The sequence below is a fragment of the Panthera onca genome, chromosome A2 (assembly GCF_046562875.1).
Source record: "Panthera onca isolate mPanOnc1 chromosome A2, mPanOnc1 haplotype 2, whole genome shotgun sequence".
NCBI classification, from domain to species: Eukaryota; Metazoa; Chordata; class Mammalia; order Carnivora; family Felidae; genus Panthera; species Panthera onca.
This window is the reverse complement of record NC_138340.1, coordinates 127,018,544-127,036,949: the sequence shown is the minus strand read 5'-3', so window position 1 is coordinate 127,036,949 and position 18,406 is coordinate 127,018,544. Positions and strand designations below refer to the sequence as shown.

At 41.4% G+C, this 18,406-nt stretch overlaps 1 protein-coding gene across 7 annotated transcripts in view; it reads left to right on the top strand.

The window, feature by feature from the left end:
- Window positions 1–18,406, top strand: part of ELMO1 (engulfment and cell motility 1) — a 545,925-nt gene that overhangs the window by 399,248 nt on the left and 128,271 nt on the right. Inside the window, exon 1 of one of the 7 annotated variants that reach the window (XM_060633909.3) lies at window positions 587–9,516. The exons of the other annotated variants lie outside the window; for them this stretch is intronic. The gene's annotated coding sequence lies outside the window, so the exon portion shown is untranslated. Of the gene's footprint in view, window positions 1–586; window positions 9,517–18,406 lie in introns of those variants that run through there. 7 annotated transcript variants of the gene reach the window in all.

Below are 18,406 nucleotides of genomic sequence, written 5' to 3'. Positions count from 1 at the left end.
ACAAGATCATGACCTGAGCCAAAGTTAAACATCAGACTCTTGACTGCTTAATTGACTAAGCCACCCAGGTGTCCCCCACTTTTATTATGTTTTTAACATTATACATTTTCTCCACTGAGCATGCATGTTCTTACAGTCATAGTTTAAAAAAAAAAATTTAAAATACTGGGATGAAGAACGGTCACCAAGTTCCAAATCTGGTATGATTAGTAGTTCTGGTCTGGAGGGAATTCTTTGATCTCAACACCCCATGTTATAAAGTCAGGCTAAATTTTGTTTATTCTTCCTTGAAATAAAGCATGGGTTTAAGCCAGCTGTACTAGCTCAGTCAGTGTCCTGTATCTTTATCCTGAAGTTGATTGGTACAAAGATCAAAAGCCCTCTGAGGCTCTATTCAAGGAAGACTCATTAACTGGAAGGGAGTAGTGAACAGATGTGACATCCTTGAAAAAATGAACCAGATAACAGACAGGGCTGGGCCCTGCACCTGGACTGCCTATAAAATGAGTTGATAGGGGGTGGGGGGAAGGGGAGGGTGGGTGATGGGCATTGAGGAGGGCACCTGTTGGGATGAGCACTGGGTGTTGTATGGAAACCAATTTGACAATAAATTTCATATTTAAAAAAAATAATAAAAAGATAAAACTGTGAAAAAAAAGAATATAAATAAGTACATACATACATACATACATACATACATACATACATACATATATACATACATAGATAAATAAAATGGGTTTCCGAAAGGGAGTTTTCAGATGTGGTTCCCAGCGCATGCTTTTCCCTCTCAGGCTAGGGATTGCAGGGCTGGGAGGAGGGAGGAATGGGAGACATAAGAGATGATTCACTGAGTTGTTTTCAAAGCTATCCTTGTCTCCTAACTTTATCCATGATGTTGGGTAGAATGACCGACAAGTGCTCAGAAGGCTTTTGTAACTTCCATAAGTATAAAGGTTTGCAATAAGCTTTTGTATTTTTGGCTAAGGCATCAAAGATCTCTAGAGATAGTATTCCTGGTGTTGTGTTAATAGTCTGACTCTTAGGAATTCGCAGTATTGGGGATAGCTCTCCAAAGAGATAATTATGAAATAACATGACACGTGCAATAGCAAAAGTCCAATGCACTGTATGGAAGTAATTCAGAGAAGGGAATTCCTTACTTTGGAAGACTTTAATGTATGAATAGAAACTTACCAGGTGAGCAGAACAGAGTTCACTAGGAAACAAACAAACAAACAAAACCATGAAATTTAAGAAGTACATGAAGAGAAAACTTAGTAAGTGGTGCTTTATTACTTTCAAGATATTAAGGCTGCATCCTTGGATTCCCGAGACATGAAAGGAACATGAGGCAACATGTGAAAAGCACATTATTGGCACTTCCTAAACATTAATTGAATGACTGGAGGCCAATTCCGTACTTCCAAACTGAACTTTTTGGGTAAAATATTTTTTTTCGGTATATGCAAAGAACCGCTGCGATGTCTAACACACAATAGATCCCCCCAAATATAAGCAGCAGCATGACGTCTAACACACAATAGATCCCCCCCCCCCAAAATATAAGCAGCAGCACTTTTTCATGGTGGAAGCTGTGTGATTATTGGAAGTATTTTGCTCCACAATTCTCATGCCTGTCACTGTGTCGAGAGAATTGTAGGCGATGCATTTCGGAAATCATGTTTCATATTTGCCTTGGGATGACTTGGAAGAGGAGCATTTTTGCATGTAAATGGATTGGTTACTGCCTTTTGGGGGCAATTTTTATTTATATTATCAAGTTAACTCCTTCCTACAGTTTGCTAGCTTAAAGATACAGGCAAGCACTGAGCAATAAAATAAAATTATATTTTTGTGTGAATTTAATTGCTGCACAAATTAGGTTTTAGGGCTCATTGTTTGTGAGAGTTGGGAATAGCCTGTCAATATCATTTGTCTAGAGGTTATGGTTCACATTTCAAAGCTTCATTTAATTGGAAGTACAATAGAGAGCCGTTTGAAGTGGTCTGGCTCTTACAAGCTGATGGATTTGAAAAAATGAGTTGAAGAACAGACCTGTCCTTGTGATGACAATGCTGGTTTGCCAGGAGCAGGCACAGTCCAAGTGGGTTTTCTTAGGGAGGTGCTGGGTTGTTGCTGATACTCATTGAAACTCTGGGCACATAGTTGAGATGTGACTGACTGGCTCTGCCAGAGTCAACTTCCTTTTTTTTAATGATTTTAATTTTTTTATGTTTATTTTTTAGAGAGAGAGAAACAGAGCATGAATAGGGGAGGGGCAGAGAGAGAGAGGGAGACACAGAATCTGAAGCAGGCTCCAGGCTCTGAGCTGTCAGCACAGAGCCCAAGACGGGGCTCAAACCCACGAACAGTGAGATCATGACCTGCGCTGAAGTCGGATGCTTAACCAACTGAGCCACCCAGGCGCCCCCAGAGTCAACTTCTTTACCAATGGACAATATAAAAATAACTGGTTTAAACAGGACTTGCCATGGAATCCCATATGGTGATCGCCTCTGGTCCTGTGGGTGTCCTCACCTGTGGCTCCATATCTGGGCCCATTCAGACCTGTTGGGCCCCCTTTCAAGCCCTCAAACTCATTCTGCTCTGCCTCTCTCCCCTTTCATACCTCAGAGCGTGACCCTCAGGAACTGACTCCCTATATCTCTGGAACCCCCATTTCCTACATCCTTGCCTGGATGTACTGCATCTACTCATCTTGATCTTGGTTCTCTCTTGCACAGCAAACCCTGCATTCTTCCCCCTCTTCTCTGGCTTGCCCTGTTCTGTTGCAATATAATCCCTGTTGTAACAAGAGACCAGGGCCACAGATTATCCGTGAATCTGTGAGTAGAAAGAGCAGAGAAAGGAACGGCATCGAATGTTACTATTTTATAAGACATAGATTTAATCTCTACCAACTGCTGTGAAATTGGTTCTCTTATTGAGAATATCAGAAACTAATTTTTTTTTCTCGAAAGGTAGATTACTTGTGTGTGAAATTGATATGTGTTTCAGAATTGAAAGAGGGTTACTCATGCGTTAGATCTGGAAACCAAGAAGAATGTGATAACAGCCCCGAAGCTTCCCTTTTCCTGATGGTGAAGAAGCTGTTTCTCATTTTGTGTCACCTAAAGAATACCCTGCCTTTGGCTCAGTAGCTTTTTGCCACCATATTGCCAGTGGACATGCTTGGCAAAGCTGAGTTAAGGATTTTGGCATTTTCATTTTTCCTTTTGGCGTGATTTTTCATCAGCCTGCATTTCTGGAATGCCTTTCCCTGGTATATTTGGAAAATTCAAGCTGGCAAGATGATAAGCTTTCAGAATTTCACCAACTATTCCCTTGAAGGCACTCCAGAATTATAAGAGATGCATGATATTGGGCCTTGCTCTTCTGGCCTCCGTGTTGTTCTCAGGTCAGCCCACCCCATTTGCCCAACTTTAATCACACCTCAAGGACTTCCAAACCTCAACTCTCCAACCCTGTGAATGCCAGTCATGGTCACACATCAGAGGTCAACGTCTGGAAGAGGAAAGAATAGAAGATCTATTCATAGACATGTTTGCATTTTGTAGATCTGGTTTTATTTTGGTGTTTGTAGGTTTTGTTTATATTTTAGGCATTTTGAAGGAGAATACAAAAATGGCCAAGTCCAGGGAAATAAACCTACTCCTATTAATGTCTCATGAATATGAGTTACGAAATGGAACTCTCCCTTAGGATGCTATTGGAATCATCCCAGCTGCCCCAGCAACTTGCTTGTAGGAGCTCTGAGCCTGTGGTGTAGTAAACTGCTTGTGGTACTTCACGGACACCTGAATTTGAATCCTGAGTTGCATCCTTACTGGATGGTGACTGTAGATGCACTACTTAAAAGTTGTAGGTCCCAGTTTCCCTTTTTGGAAAATGGGCATTTTTAATGGTATTGGCCCATCATAAGCACTGCATATACATTTGCTATTATTTCTCTCATCCTCCCACAGATGTCAGCACTGTATCATACAATCTTTAGCATCCAGGGACCTAAAGATAGAGTGCCATTAAGTAGACTTGGTAAGTTCTGCTTATGGTCATCTCCCAATAAGGGTGAGGGAAAGAGAAGCATCTACCTTTTTGTATGAGGATTTTTCTATGGAATATTGTTATGATTATCTCCCCATGGGGATAAAAGGATATGTAAAAGGTATTCTGGCCATGTTTAGTTGAAGTTTTGCATATGTTTTCATTTTAAAATGCATCATGTAAAAAAAAAATCAGAGATAATGATCTACTAGTTAACCCAACTACCTAAAGAAATACGTCTCTTGAATGAAATAAAACAGTTGAACTGAGCTGGTAGTAATTATACTTCTGACCTATTAGGGCAGAGTCACTACTTCTGACCTCACATCCTTGGAAGATATGATCTGGATTGGTCTGCACTGGGCCTGTTTCTGTTTGGGGTGGAAGTAAAGTCAGAGTGTGTGTGTGTGTGTGTATGCTCATGTATGTGCATATTTGCATATATGGTCAGGAGAGGGGATATGCCTTAAGAAGGCTAAGAAGTAGGGGTGCCTGGGTGGCTCAGTCGGTTGAGTATCCGACTTTGGCTCAGGTCGTGATCTCGCGGTTTGCGGGTTTGAGCCCCATGTCGGGCTTTGTGCTGACAGCTCAGAGCCAGGAGCCTGCTTTGGATCCCGTGTCTCCCTCTCTCTGCCCCTCTCCTGCTCACACTCTGTCTTTCTCCGTCTCTCAATAATAAATGAATGTTAAAGTTTTTTAAATAAAAAAAGGAAGGCTAAGATGTAGTTAGAGGTAAGCCTTCAACAATATACACCCTACTATTTCAGAATTTTTTTGAGGCTCAATGTGATCCTCATGACCTCCTTAAGAATCAGTTGACCAAAGAAAAACTGGGATTCAGTGGAGCCATGTCATGAACTAAGGAAGTCATCACCATCACATCTATTGCCAGTGATGAACATGCATCCTAATGAAATGAAGGTGCAGATTGTGGAAATAATGTTTGGGACCAGGAGTTGGAAAATGGAAGGATTTGCTATTAGCGCCACCTCCCATAGCCCAGTACATGGAATCCCCTGCAGCTCCTTTTTAAATACTCCTTGTAAATGGTGTTCATTTTAGTTAAGACTGGTAGGTAAACTAAGAGAAATTTAGCCAGCTAGTTTAGAAATCATTCTACAGCAGTCACTATATTTTCTGACCCCCGAATACAAATCACCCAGCAATTCTTTTTTGATTTGTGAATTTATTTAAAAAGCACTGCAAAGGTATGTGAACTATACACTAAATTTGCTAATAATGTATTCACTAAATCATGTTTATGGAAAGAAATCGAATTTAATTAGCTTGAATCTGCCGCCAAGAAAGTGCAGTGTAAATGGTACTAGCAAATACCTAGCAAGCACGGAACAGAGAATACAGGCTATAATGTGGGAGTTGAAATGGAGAGATTTCTTCTGATTTTTATCCAGATGCCCAGGGATGATTTCCTCCTCCCCTCTTTCCCAGGTTTTGATGCTTTGATTCCCTTCTACGATCTGTGCACAGCACGTGATAAATACAAAGGTGTTCAGAAGCTTGATGACATGCCACCAATAGTGCATTTTGAGCCTCTGTAGTGCAGGTCCATTACACTTCGTACCAATTCTTGGGGGCTCATTCAGGTATAAACCAATTAATTAAATGTAGGTTTCTCTTTCTTGAGGTTCAGCAGCAGCTCTGAGGCTTGTGTAGACTCTTTCATTGCACAGTCTAGAAAGGAAAGAATACACAGCAGTGGCCAAATTAACTGATAGTCTGTGATCTCAGCAACACAACTACTGGACAAGGTTCTATGGAAAAATTCTTTGCAAGTTTCTCCAAAGACCATGTGGCTGTTTGGTATAAAGTGACCCCTTATGGAAATGTAGATGAGGCTGCTTATCTTTCAGAACTAAAACCGTGACCAGCTTGGTGAACCAGAGATCCTGCGTACTTGCTTTTGAATAGAAGAGGAGGGTTGGAACAGACTCAAAGAAATATTCTGTCCACCTTGCAGTTTGTCTTCAAAGTGAATTTTCTGGGAGAAAAATTACCCAAAGAAAACTTACAACCTTCCTTAGTGTCCACAATACTACATGACCTACCTGTCTTATTGCTAGCATCTCTGCCTCACTGGTGAATCTGGTCTTTAAGAACTTCCATGTTCTGGGGCGTCTGAGTGGCTCTGTCAGTGAAGTGTCCGACTTTGGCTCATGAATATCATGGTTCGTGGGTTTGAGCCCCGCGTCAGACTCTCTGTCAGACTCTGACAGCTCAGAGCCTAGAGCCTGCTTCAGATTCTATGTCTCCCTCTCTCTGCCCCTCCCCAGCTCATGTTCTGTTTCTCTCAAAAATAAACAATAAAAATTAAAAAAAATGATAACTCCCATGTTCTTTCTTCATACGTACTCCTAGAAGCTATTGAGCTATGTATGCTCAGTACCCACTGTGCTATGGTACCCACACCCAACTCGAGAGTTTGCAGTCAATCAAAGGGAGGTAAACTTGGCTTAATAGAGATGCATCCTTTGGGATGGCTTACAGTAGTGAAACACCCTGCCCCCATTCTCAAAAAATTAAAAAAAAAACTTTCTCCATTTTATACATTGAAGATTAATTCATTTCCTTTATGCAAACGTCTCTTAGCAGTGATTCTCAAGCTGTGGCGTGAATGAGAATCCCCTGGAGAACTTGGGGAAATGTTCCTAGACTCCATTCCCTGAGATTCTGGTTTGGGAGGGTTGTGGAAGGATCCCAGTAATCTTTATTTTGAGGAGAATCCCAAATGGTTCTGACACAGGTAGTCCCTATAGATCATACTACAGCTGGAGCTAGAATCCCTTGGTTCAAAATCCCAGCTCTGCCACATTTTATCTTGGTAAACTAGGTCAAGTTATTTAACCTCCTATGCCTCAGTTTCCACCTTCTGTATAATAGGGATAATAAAAATACCTCACAGAGTTTTTGTGAGGATTAAATCAGTTAATTCATATAAAGTGCTTAGTATGCTATCTGGACTCTTAATTGCTCAATGAATGTTAGGTAGATCAGGCCAACAAATTATGGATGCCTTGAAATAGATTATTTTATAAATTGAGTTGTATAGGTATTTTGGGGGGCAGGGAATCATTTTAATGAGTCGTACAATGGTTTGTCATTGCTAATAGGATAAGAAACAATCTCCTTAATGTGATTGTCTAGGACCCTACAGGTCTGGCCTTTGCTTGCCGTCCAGGCTCATCTCACTCCATCCTTTCAATCATTCTCACTGCAGTCAGCTGCATTTGGCTTCTTTCAGGTTTTCAAAGAGGCCACACTCCCTCCTAGGCAGTGTGCATCTAGACAGGCCCTTCACATGTGCCATTCCTTATGTCTGAGACACTATTCCCCTCACTTTTCGTTCAACTTTTACTCTTCCTTTAGATCTTAGCTCAAGTATCTCCTCCTCTGAGATACTTTTCCTAACCTCACTAGGTTAAATCTTTTCCTTTGTGCTCTCCTTCATATCCCATATAAAAGTTATACTTTCATATTTTTTTTTTTGCCTCCTCTAGTAAAGTTATTTTGCCATAGGGCAAAAACCATGCCAGTTAGTTTTGTCACTAGCACAGTGCTTGGCACATAAACACTCACTGTATACGGTGGAATAATTGATTACATTTGCTTGAGGGAAGACCAGGTTGGAATGACATGTTTCTGTATTTAAAAAGTGGTGATTTGAACAGTCTCAGGAGGGTGACAGTGCAAGGGGTAGGTGTCCTCATGGTAGAGGAGAGTAAGCAGAAGAGGTTAGGGATGTTCCAGAAAGGTAGTAGAAAAACCCCAAAATATCCACTGCCCTGGAGGGTGGAGATCATCTGGACAATGCTGAGAAAGATGGCCAGAGTTGGATTTGGGTGCCAGAGAGTCAGTACATGGGTGAGAATTCCTTCCCAAGATCACAAGGGCAAAAAGACAAAATGGAAAACCAGGATTCGGATTCTTGAAGGATTCTCTAACTTATGCCAGAATCATAGCCTTCTTTGACACTTGACATCTTCAGTCAGTCTTTGTACAGAGTTGAAGGCTTCCACAGACACACAGATGAGATTATCACCCTCTCAGTCCCCTCTTGGGTCTGACCTGGCCATGCAGCTCAGTGGTGGCCCCTGCTGTTAATGAGAAAGATAGCACATCCAGAGTCCGACATTAACTCTGGTCATGTAACTAGCAGAATTTGGAGAAAACAAGAGAGGAGTCAGGGGGGATGTAAATGGACTGAGGAAATCCCCAAGGGGACCCCCAGTGTTCAGGGTGCCTTGTGAGTTGCTAGGGCAAGAGAAGAAAATTTTGTGCTTAAAAATCTTCTATAAGCTTCTCAGGTTAATTGCTTCTCAGTTTAATTCACAGTGCCCCCTGAGAAATGCCATTGCAAACTTTTATTTGGAGCCTTTCAGGGCCATTAGATGACAAATATTTTTAAAGAGCCCCACTAACTCTTTAGGTTAACTTCTAGTAAATTTTAATTAGGGGTGGAGACACAGTATTTATGCTCGTTTACATCCCGAATAGGAATCAGAGTGTAGATCCTTCCGTAAGAATCCTGCTGGGATGCACTCCTGTGTACACACATTTCTGGGCATGTGAGCACCTCTGGCATGTGTGTGCTATGTGTACAAAGTAAGGCAGTTACATGACATTTCTGGACAAAAACTGAATGTGAAGACAAGAAGAGAGAAAGCAAACTAACAATCAAATAAAAGTAGGGAGAGGGGGAGAGATGAGATTGCAGTTGATTATGGGTCTGGCAGCAGATGTTCTACACGAATCCAACTCGCTGCAGCCAGTCTGTTTCCATGGCAACAGAATCAGTAATTATTGAGCCCAGGCGCTCCCCCCTCCTTTCTTGCAACAAGGTGGAGGCTGATGAATATGAACTATCTCTAGCCCATCACCAGCTCTTTCTTTTTCTTCTTCTTCCTCTTTTTCTTTTTTTTTAAAGTTCTTTATAGGAAAAGTGGAGGTATTGAGGAATACCGAGAAGAGGAGCTATGTAATACATATTGATGAAAGAGCATAGGGCACTAAAATTGAAATGAAGCTATTATTTTTTCTCTTGTGATACTATAAGAGAAAAGCTCTTCCTAGAAAAGCCGATGATCTCTGAAGATGCTAAATAAATGAGCAGGAGTTTCCCTGAAATGGAGGCTCCCTTTGATTGGCTGATCTTTCTGCGATTCCTGCCAATCGGAGCACCCCTGGGCTCCAGCTCCATAAACATAAGCAAAGCTACATGCTTATTCTTCTGGACTCGAAGTGTGTAGCATTCAAAGGTGTGCGGCAGGTCTCCATTCACATGGCTCAACTGGAAACCTATTTCATGAACAAGCTTACTCAGGAACCATCTGGTATTCCAGCACATTGTTCTTCTAGGGGACGACTCTAAGTCATTTGGTGGCGGCTTAGCAGCAGTATTGTAGTTGGGAAAGATGGACTTACGGGAGCTTGGTGAGTAAACCTCAGTCTTACACATCTGTCCGCTGGTATTAGCAGCCTGAGCTAAAATGCAGCTTTGTCCTATTGTCTGCCGAGAAAACTATGAATTGGAACAAGCACATGGAAGAACAGGCGTTCTGGGGTTCCCGTGATGTGTGAGCTTCTGTATTCCAAAGCCTGCATGCATTGCTTGGGTATGATTGGATTTGTAGTTGACTGTGTATTATACTGGAACATTGGTCTGTCTAGTAAGGATAAGGATTAGTGTGAGGAGTGGAGTTTTGCTTTATCTCCCTAGGTATAGATCCAGTTCAAAAGAAGGTGTTTTTAAAACTAAATTAAGCGGAGTCAACCCTGTGCATTGCTGGGAAGAGAGAGAAAGGTGCAGGCACGGAACTGAGCGGTGAGCTGCTTGACCGTGTTACTGGTGTTTGCATTGTGAAGAAAGATGTTATTACAATGGTCTGTCAAACACTTCTTAAGACCCCCAACCACAAAAGGAAGCATCTCTTCTGCACGCACTGCTGATCTCAGCTTGGAAGTGTGCAACTGAGCTAGGTCATGCCCCTCACTTCTTTCATGAAACCAGTCTTTAAATCAAAATATGTTCTCTCGCTTTTTGAAAATTAATTTCAAAGATGAGTTGAAGTGCAGACAGAGAGATTTTAGCTGTCAAAAACCATGCTTCGAAATGACTCTGTTTTGAATCCCTTTAAACCCCCGAAAACCAGAGAGGGTTTGCAAAGTTATATTCAAGGATTGGCTCTTTGCCAGGGAAGGGATGCTCTGAGCTATTGCTTTGCTCCCTGGGGTTTAATTTTCTGACACTGGTGATGAAATTCTCGATTTCTTTGGGTAGAAGCAGGAAAAATAAGAAAGCAGTGCTGTAAACAGGCAATGGAGGGGCAGTATGGGGAGGGGGAAACTCTTTGCCTTTAGAGAGGCTTCTAGCTGCAAACTTAAAAAATATATGTAGCAAGACAGAACTCAAGCACAGTGTAGGATTCCAGAGGAACTATAATCTTTCTGAACATGGAGAGGAGAAGCATCGCTTTTGGCGTGGGTGCAGAGAGCGGGGGCTGAACTTGGGGTTTCCATCTCTGCCTGAGAACCTCTCCTCAGCGTCTCTGCTGGTTTTGAGGCTTCATCATTGTTACTTTGTTTTAAATGTAATTTCCTATCTTATGTGCCAGGAAAACAGGCATACTGCATGTCTTCTATTTACAGTTCACTTGGGTTCAAACAACAGAAAGGAAAAGAGGATAAATCATTATCATCTGGCTCAAAAATATATGCACATGAAATAGTTGAACATGGGAAATCTTATTGGCTTGTCCTTTATAACAATGTCCTTTTGACCGAAGAGAGTATTACAGGTCTTCATGTGGCTGTAGAATGGAATTGGCTGTGTCCTAAAGGCAATCTGTGATGAGCGAGTAAAGAGACAAAAGAGCTAGGAAGGTTTTGCCTCCAGAAGACCCAAAAGCAGGGCAAGGGTAGTTGGAAGAGACCTGCTCTTGTGACCTGATACCACAGGAGAAGATGGCCAAGTTTTCTCACTGTGGGTAACAGTCACAGCTAGGAGAAACCTGGTAACTTGACGAGGTCAAAGACCTGTTTGCTAGCTGAAGGCCCCTCTGGAATGTAGGCTGTCCTTTGATCCCAAGAGGCTCGAGATGGTGTACCAAATTGAGAATTCCACCTGATCGGAGGCAAGTGTGTGCACGTAAAGTCTCCCTATTACATGTCATTCCTTGGCACACCTGGATGCATGTATAATTTTGAGCAAGTCTGGTTGCTAGTGGATGTGCATTAAGTGATGTCATTTCATTAGAATGGCCCTCCGTCCTCTTTTGGTCTCTTCTCTCCCAAAGTAGCGTCACTTACATGAGTGAGGTACTGGCACCTGTTGGCAAGAGTGAGAGAAGAAACAGCCTTTTATGGAAGCAGTAGAAATGTTGTTTTTTTTTTTTTTAAACCAGGAGTAGTTATTAACCTATTTTTGGATCGTGGAAGTCCAAGAATTTGAAAGCTATGAAACTCTCCTCTTGCCCTAAGAAAATATATTAATGCATAATCACATAATACTCTGATGACAGCCCATTTCAGGGTCATGGAGGATCTTTGTCCTGGGTGAATAGCCAAGAATTTATTATACCCTCAAGTTTATTATCTCCTTTTTGAGAAGGGGCCACTAAATCCTGCCATAGCCCTGTGCCAATCAACTGCTGACTTATGCAGTGGCTTCAGTAACTGGTGAGGTCCTGTGCATTCTAAGTTAGAATGGTTAAGGTTTAAATTAAGAAGTCTTGGAAATAATTCTAGATCTAGATTTTCTCACTTCTCAGCTTGCAGTGTTGGTGTAACTAGGATCACTGGGCTTGAAATGAACATGCTCTTTCAAATACCAGAATTAACTGCAGTCTTGTACCTGTTCTGTTCACTCCTGAAGAAGAAAGCTTCTCCGTACTGCCTCTTCATGGCATTTGTAAGATGTAGGACATATTATAAACATAAATGTAGGGATAAGTAAAAATGAATTCCCTCAGATTTTCAAGTGACCGTCAGACTTGCCTCATACGTCAAAGTAAACATAAACATGTTAAATCCAGTCCCTGAAATTCAGCACTGAGAGTTGGAAGGGTAGAATCCTTCATTTCTCCTCTCGAGCGGAATAAAATCAATCACAGCAGGAAAAGCTAACCTGCCTTGAGCATTTACTGTGTGCCAGACACTGTTCAATACAATTTATGTAGACGTAACAACTCTCTGAATCTTTACAACCGCCCCAAAAGGATGCCTTTTATACCTATTTTCTAGATGAAGAAATGGACTCTCCAAAATATTGAGGAACTTGACCATGTTTACAAAGCTAGGAACTGGCAAGGGGTTTGTATTTTCACACATGTTGATTTACTTGTTTGCTGCATCCATGGATGGAAGGAGTGTGGATGGACAGGGGAAGGAGGTCTCCTCAGCTGTCTGTGTAGTGGAACCAGGCCACACGGAATTGAATTCAACAATCATTGTATTAATTAAAGTCGAATTAGAAAGGCATTTTATGGTGGTTGGGTGAATTATATATAGTACCATTTAGGAAAAGATGTTTGAGTAAAACCTTGTCACCAAAATGTCCCATTTGTTTATCCCCTTGTGTTATTGTATCATGTGCTACCTTATTCTGAGGAGCATTTATTTGACTAATGAGAACTAGGCCAGTTTCTACATGAGACCAGCTCCTCCTGGGCCATCTGCAAGAGGTGGAAGGTCATCAGTTCTATGGCTGCCCTTTGCTCACATTTGCCAGGAATGATTTGCAATTGCCATAGCAACAGTGAGGGTCATGAAGGGTCAGGAACAACAGTGCAGCTGGTTTGGGGGGTGCGTCACCCACAGTGGATGTGGGAATCACCAGGGCTACCATGTTTTCTGAAGACCTTGTGAATAGGCCGAACTCAGAAAGAGATTTTAGGTAGGTCCAGAGGATATACATTGATGGAACAACTGGAAACTTAGAAGTTTAGGCCTGAAAATCTTTGAATGTGACATAGTTTTCAAACAAAGTCGCTCAGAGTTGGGGACATTGACAGGACTGGGGCAGTGTGGAACCAGGGTGGGAGGCGAGTGAGTCCTCCACTCCCACTTCAGAGCATCTCCATTTCTATCTGTTTTTTTTAATGTTTTTTTAAATGTTTATTTATTTTTGAGAGAGAGAGAGAGAGAGAGAGAGAGAGAGAGAGAGAGAGAGAGAACATGAGTGGGGAAGGGGTAGAGAGAAAGAGAGAGACACAGTATCCAAAGCAGGCTCCAGGCTCTCCAGCACAAAGCCCAATGTGGGGCTCAAACTCACAGACTGTGAGATCATGACCTGAGCTGAAGTCGGCTACTTAACCAACTGAGCCACCCAGGTGCCCTCCCCAATTTTTTTTTATTATTATTATGTTTGTTTATTTTGAGAGAGAGAGAGAGAGAGAGAGAGACAGAGACAGAGAGAGAGAGAGAGAGAGAGAGACAGAGAGGGAGGGAGACACAGAATCCGAAGCAAGGCTCTAGGCTCTGAACTGTCAGCACAGAGCCCATCGCAGGGCTCGAACCCATGAGTGTAAGATGATGACCTGAGTTGAAGTCAGACACTCAACCGACTGAGTCACCCAGGCGCCCCTCCATTTCTATCTGTTTTACCAACCAGCATTTCCATGGAAGACTTACTAATGGAAATGAAGTGGAAGGAGTTAGGCCACTAGAAGGAAGAAGAAAAACTATTGATGTCCTAAAATATCCAGTTTGACATATACAGAAATAGCAGACCAGAGCATATAAGCAAGATCACATTGCTAGATGGAAAAGGAATCTGTAGGGGTCTTAGGAGCAGGTTTTAAAAACGGATTATTTGCTATGCATGCCTGATATTATGCACTTTCTACTATTAACACTAGGTATGTGAATGTGTAAAAGACAATTTCAATAGCTATTCAAAAAAATAATGCCCTACAGGGATAATATGGCAGATTTCTTTCTAGATCAGCACTGTCTAGTGGAAATATAATGCAAGTTATGTATGTAATTTCCATTTTTTTAGTAATCACATTTAAAAAGTAAAAAAAAAAAAGTGGGTCTACAAATTTTAATAATATATGTATTTAACCCAGTATGCCCAAAATATTTGAACATGCAACTACAAAATTATTAACAAAATATTTATATTCAGTTTTTTTATGTTAAGTCTTTGAAATCCAACATATAATTTATACTTACAGCACAGCTCAGTTTGGATACTGAATTTTCACAGGAAATCTGTTTTTAGATTTCATAAAATGTATAGTTAAAAAAGTAGAGTCCCATACCAAACTTGTTTAGAACATACATGAAAGTTTTTCAATAGCTGAAGCTAGCTAAAATTGAATAAACTTTGTAACTCAATTGTGCAGTCCTACTAGCCACGTATTTCAAGGTTTCTGTAGCCATGTGTGGTTAGTGATTACTCTGCTAGACAGTATAGTGCTGGATTCTCAAAGAACCCTCCTGACACAACAGGCCAGTGACTTCTCTCACTACCTCATCCTGCCATGGCACTGTCCTCTCTTTCACCTCCATGAAGTACCTGCAAGCACTTGTTGCTCAGGCAACAGAGAGAGGCACAGAACATTAGCATTCCCAACCTTGTTTACTTTTGCCCTTAACCATTGTACATAGAAAACTCAACATGTAGCTAAATCTTGGTTTTTCCATTACTCTGTTAGGCAAGAGGGAATTAAAAGGTGTGCCATTTCCTATTGTGGAAAGTCAGCATCTACCTTCTGTGGCATTTTTCTGTCCCCAGATATTGTGGCCTTGCCATTCACTGTACTTTGGGCCCCCACCTTCAACTCAGCATGTTCAGAAAACACGGGTTTAGTTTTAATAATAAGCTACGCAAACCTTGATTGAGAAGATAAGTCTGCTGCAAACATTATTCTTTATGAAGACAAGTGTAAATTGAGGGTAAGGGATGATTTAATTGCTGTCATCTTATTCAATTCTCCAAATTTTGTTTAGTTGGAAAATATTGACTAAGTAGTTCTTACACTTAATTTGGTCTTAAAACCCTTACCTTCAACATCATATGCTATTCTATTTATCCACTCCCCAAGGTTGTTGTTTTCTTTTCTTTTAATGTAAAACCAATTATGAGAATGTAATCAACCTTTTAAGTAAACTAGATCAAAATCATGCTGCAAAGCCTTCTTAGAGGCATCTGGTCCCAGCCTCCTAGAGATGTCCTGACATTGATAATTTCAGCCAAATCTGCAACTAGACGTGATAAAGCTCCCTCTAGGCCTGGTCTTCTTGTTGAGGTTTTGTTTTTTTGTGTGTTTTTTTAATGTTTATTTATGTTTGAGGGACAGAGACAGAGGACGGGCTAGGGAGGGGCAGAAAGAGGGAAACAGACGATCCTAAGCGGGCTCAGCGCTAACAGCAGAGAGCCCGATGTGGGGCTTGAACTCACAAACTGCAAGATCATAACCTGAGCCAAAATCGGATGCTTAACCAACTGAGCCACCCAGATGCCCCTAAGCTGGGTCCTCTTAAACCTTCAGTTAATAAAGAGGTCTTTTAGAAATCTCACAAAACATTGAGAAAGGTGGGGAAAATCCATGTAGTTCAATATGATCTCTAATGTCAGTGATGCCTTCTGGTCCAACTATACTTGTTTCCTGCATGTTGGACAGAATTCCCAAGGAGGATGCCTTGTGCACATAGGTACTCAACAAATATGTGTTGGATTACATTGTGTGGCCCCTTTACAACTTCTTTCTCTTCATGGCAGGACTTTATCATCTTTGCTGAGGCAACACTGACAGACCAAGTAGATTAAACCACAGGCAGGGTTGAATCCAAGAGCAAGATGACTTGTTTTGTGAATCTGCTGATGTTTGGCCAAGCCAAAGACTGTCATGAGTGGAAAGAAGTGCTGTGGGATTTCAGTGAGCACAGAGACGCTGGGAAATAGCTTTATATTGCATTGGTGTAATCAGCATTACAGTAATTGTCTTTGCATTACCACAGGATTTTGAAGTCCACTAATTTGCTAGCTAATTTAAATCTGTGATATTCTAGAAATTCAGGACTAGAAAAGTACTTGTATAGATGACAGAGCAGTAATCTAGAATCTAAGACCTTGAATTATTGTGTATAGTTTAGCAACTAAATTTTATAAATAATTTAACCTTTATGCTCCACAGCACCTACACATGGGTAAAGAGAAGTTTAGACCTGGTGATTTCCAAGGTCAAGCTTCCAAACAATCTATTCTCTAGGGCCCATATTTCGTTGATCATATCAATCTTTCCCACTGTACCCAGATGGAGCCTCAGAATCCTTCTTAACACAGCACTAAGTCAGCCACTACCAAGCAGTCAGAATTGGCTTACAGCTGAAACTGATTTTTCATCCCTCTCCTATGTCCTTTTCTCAGCTCTGCATTGTGCAAGACTTTGAAAAGGAACATACAGGGAATTATCAGTATGCAGGGTTTCAGGGATAATGGAACGACAGTTCTTTACTCATCTTCTTGCTCAGCTGTTCCATGGAGGTGTTGCCATCTGACAAGGAGGGCTGCAGCCTGGCACTTTGGGAGCTCACTTTTCCTTTCCTTTGAGCTATAAGTGATGAGAGACCTGTCAAGGAGAGCAGTTCACTGGCATCATTCCCAGACCTGGAAGCATAATGAAATAAAGTTTCATTCTGACTTGGTTGGAATTTTTATAGCTGAACATTTGAGATAGCATCTGGGGCAGTTCTAACATCCACTTGCCTGGTTGGAATGAAGCACCCATCAGCTAATGGACTCAGGCCTTCATACTGGCAGCCCATACTGATAGACTTGACCTTTGGGCAAATCGTTTCTAAGTAGAGCCAGCCAGGCCACAGGTCCCAGCAGCTGAGATGGAGCTCACTTAATGTCTAATGGACCAACAATGTATAATATGCATTGAGTGATATCAAAGCAAGAACTGGTCTGAAAGCCACCAACACTGCTACTACTGCACATAGATCTAGACTACTTAATGTTAAGGGTTTAATCCAAGGCTTGGGCTCTGGGGATGTTATGTTGGTACGGTCCATTGGCACTCTTTCTAGTGCTCACACCCTTCCAGCTTTAGAGAACAGTTGGGGTCAATGGGAAAAAGTCCTCATTCTGGATTCCATAAGCCAGGCTCAAACATCTCTGCAGAGTAGACCCAAGAAGCTTTGTAAAAACCACCTTATGGGAGATCCTTCTCTCTTCCCTTAAAATTTCTTAAGGACTAGGTAGATGACTACTTAACCTCTCTGAAGCTTAGTTTCCTCATCTGTAAAAATGGAAGGGGCTTTTTTTAACAAGGCTGTGGATGAATGAAAATTAAACTATGGTGTCTGCATAAGTGATTAGTGCACCATAATGCACTATGCAAGGAGAAAATAGTATGATTATGTTCCTTGGGTAGAAGCCATTTACTTTTTGTATCTTGCAGAATGTCTAGCTCAGCTCTTTGGCTGTGGAAGAATCTCTAATTGGGCAACCAGAGTGCTAGGAGGGCACATGCTGTCTGCTCTCAGACTACTCTCCTGGATCCTCAGAGACTACCCCAACTCTGCTGGCATTGGAGGCCACCCAGAGAGTACAGACCACTGCCCTTAGAACAAAGCCTGAGCTTAGTCACTAGTAAAATTTAGATCTTGCCATATTACCTTTCCAATCTTTATAATCCTTTTTTGTCATGTACAAAATATAGATAATATCTACCCCATTGTATACATAAAAATGTTTAGAGAACAAAAAAATTAACATATCCCATATGCTCTGTGGATTGTGCATAAGGTAATACATAAGGTATTACTATTATTATTTCAAATCTAATATCTCTTAACAATTCAACCTTGTTTATAGAGGAAGAATCATTGGAAACATGTTTCTGGAGCCAGAGTCACAGAAGCTCCAGGATAGTGATGTATGTTTTCCTGATTTTGGAAGCCAGTCAAGTTCAAACAATATTGTGCTTCTTGGCAGGTGCCTTGTGGCATTCAGGAAGGCTGTGACCTGTCATAGATAAATGGTGGCTTTTACATTTGTTAAGTCAAGATGTTCTTGGTTTCTGCATATGGCCCACAAATCTTTCTGGATTTCCGGGTTTTAGCTATCCTGCCCCAACTCTGTCTTTCTTCTTCATGAAGACATAATAAAGCATTGGAAAACATGCTTGGTTTTGGTTCATCCATATGGAGGTTCCTAGCCACTTCTTGGTAGCTTTATTCTCTGCCTCCTCCCCCCTAGCCACGCACTTTACACCCTTGGATTATGTATTCTGTCAAAAAGAAGAAAGGGTGATGTCTTCCTTTGTTGCATCTGGTTATCTATTTACTATAAACCAATCACTTCCCA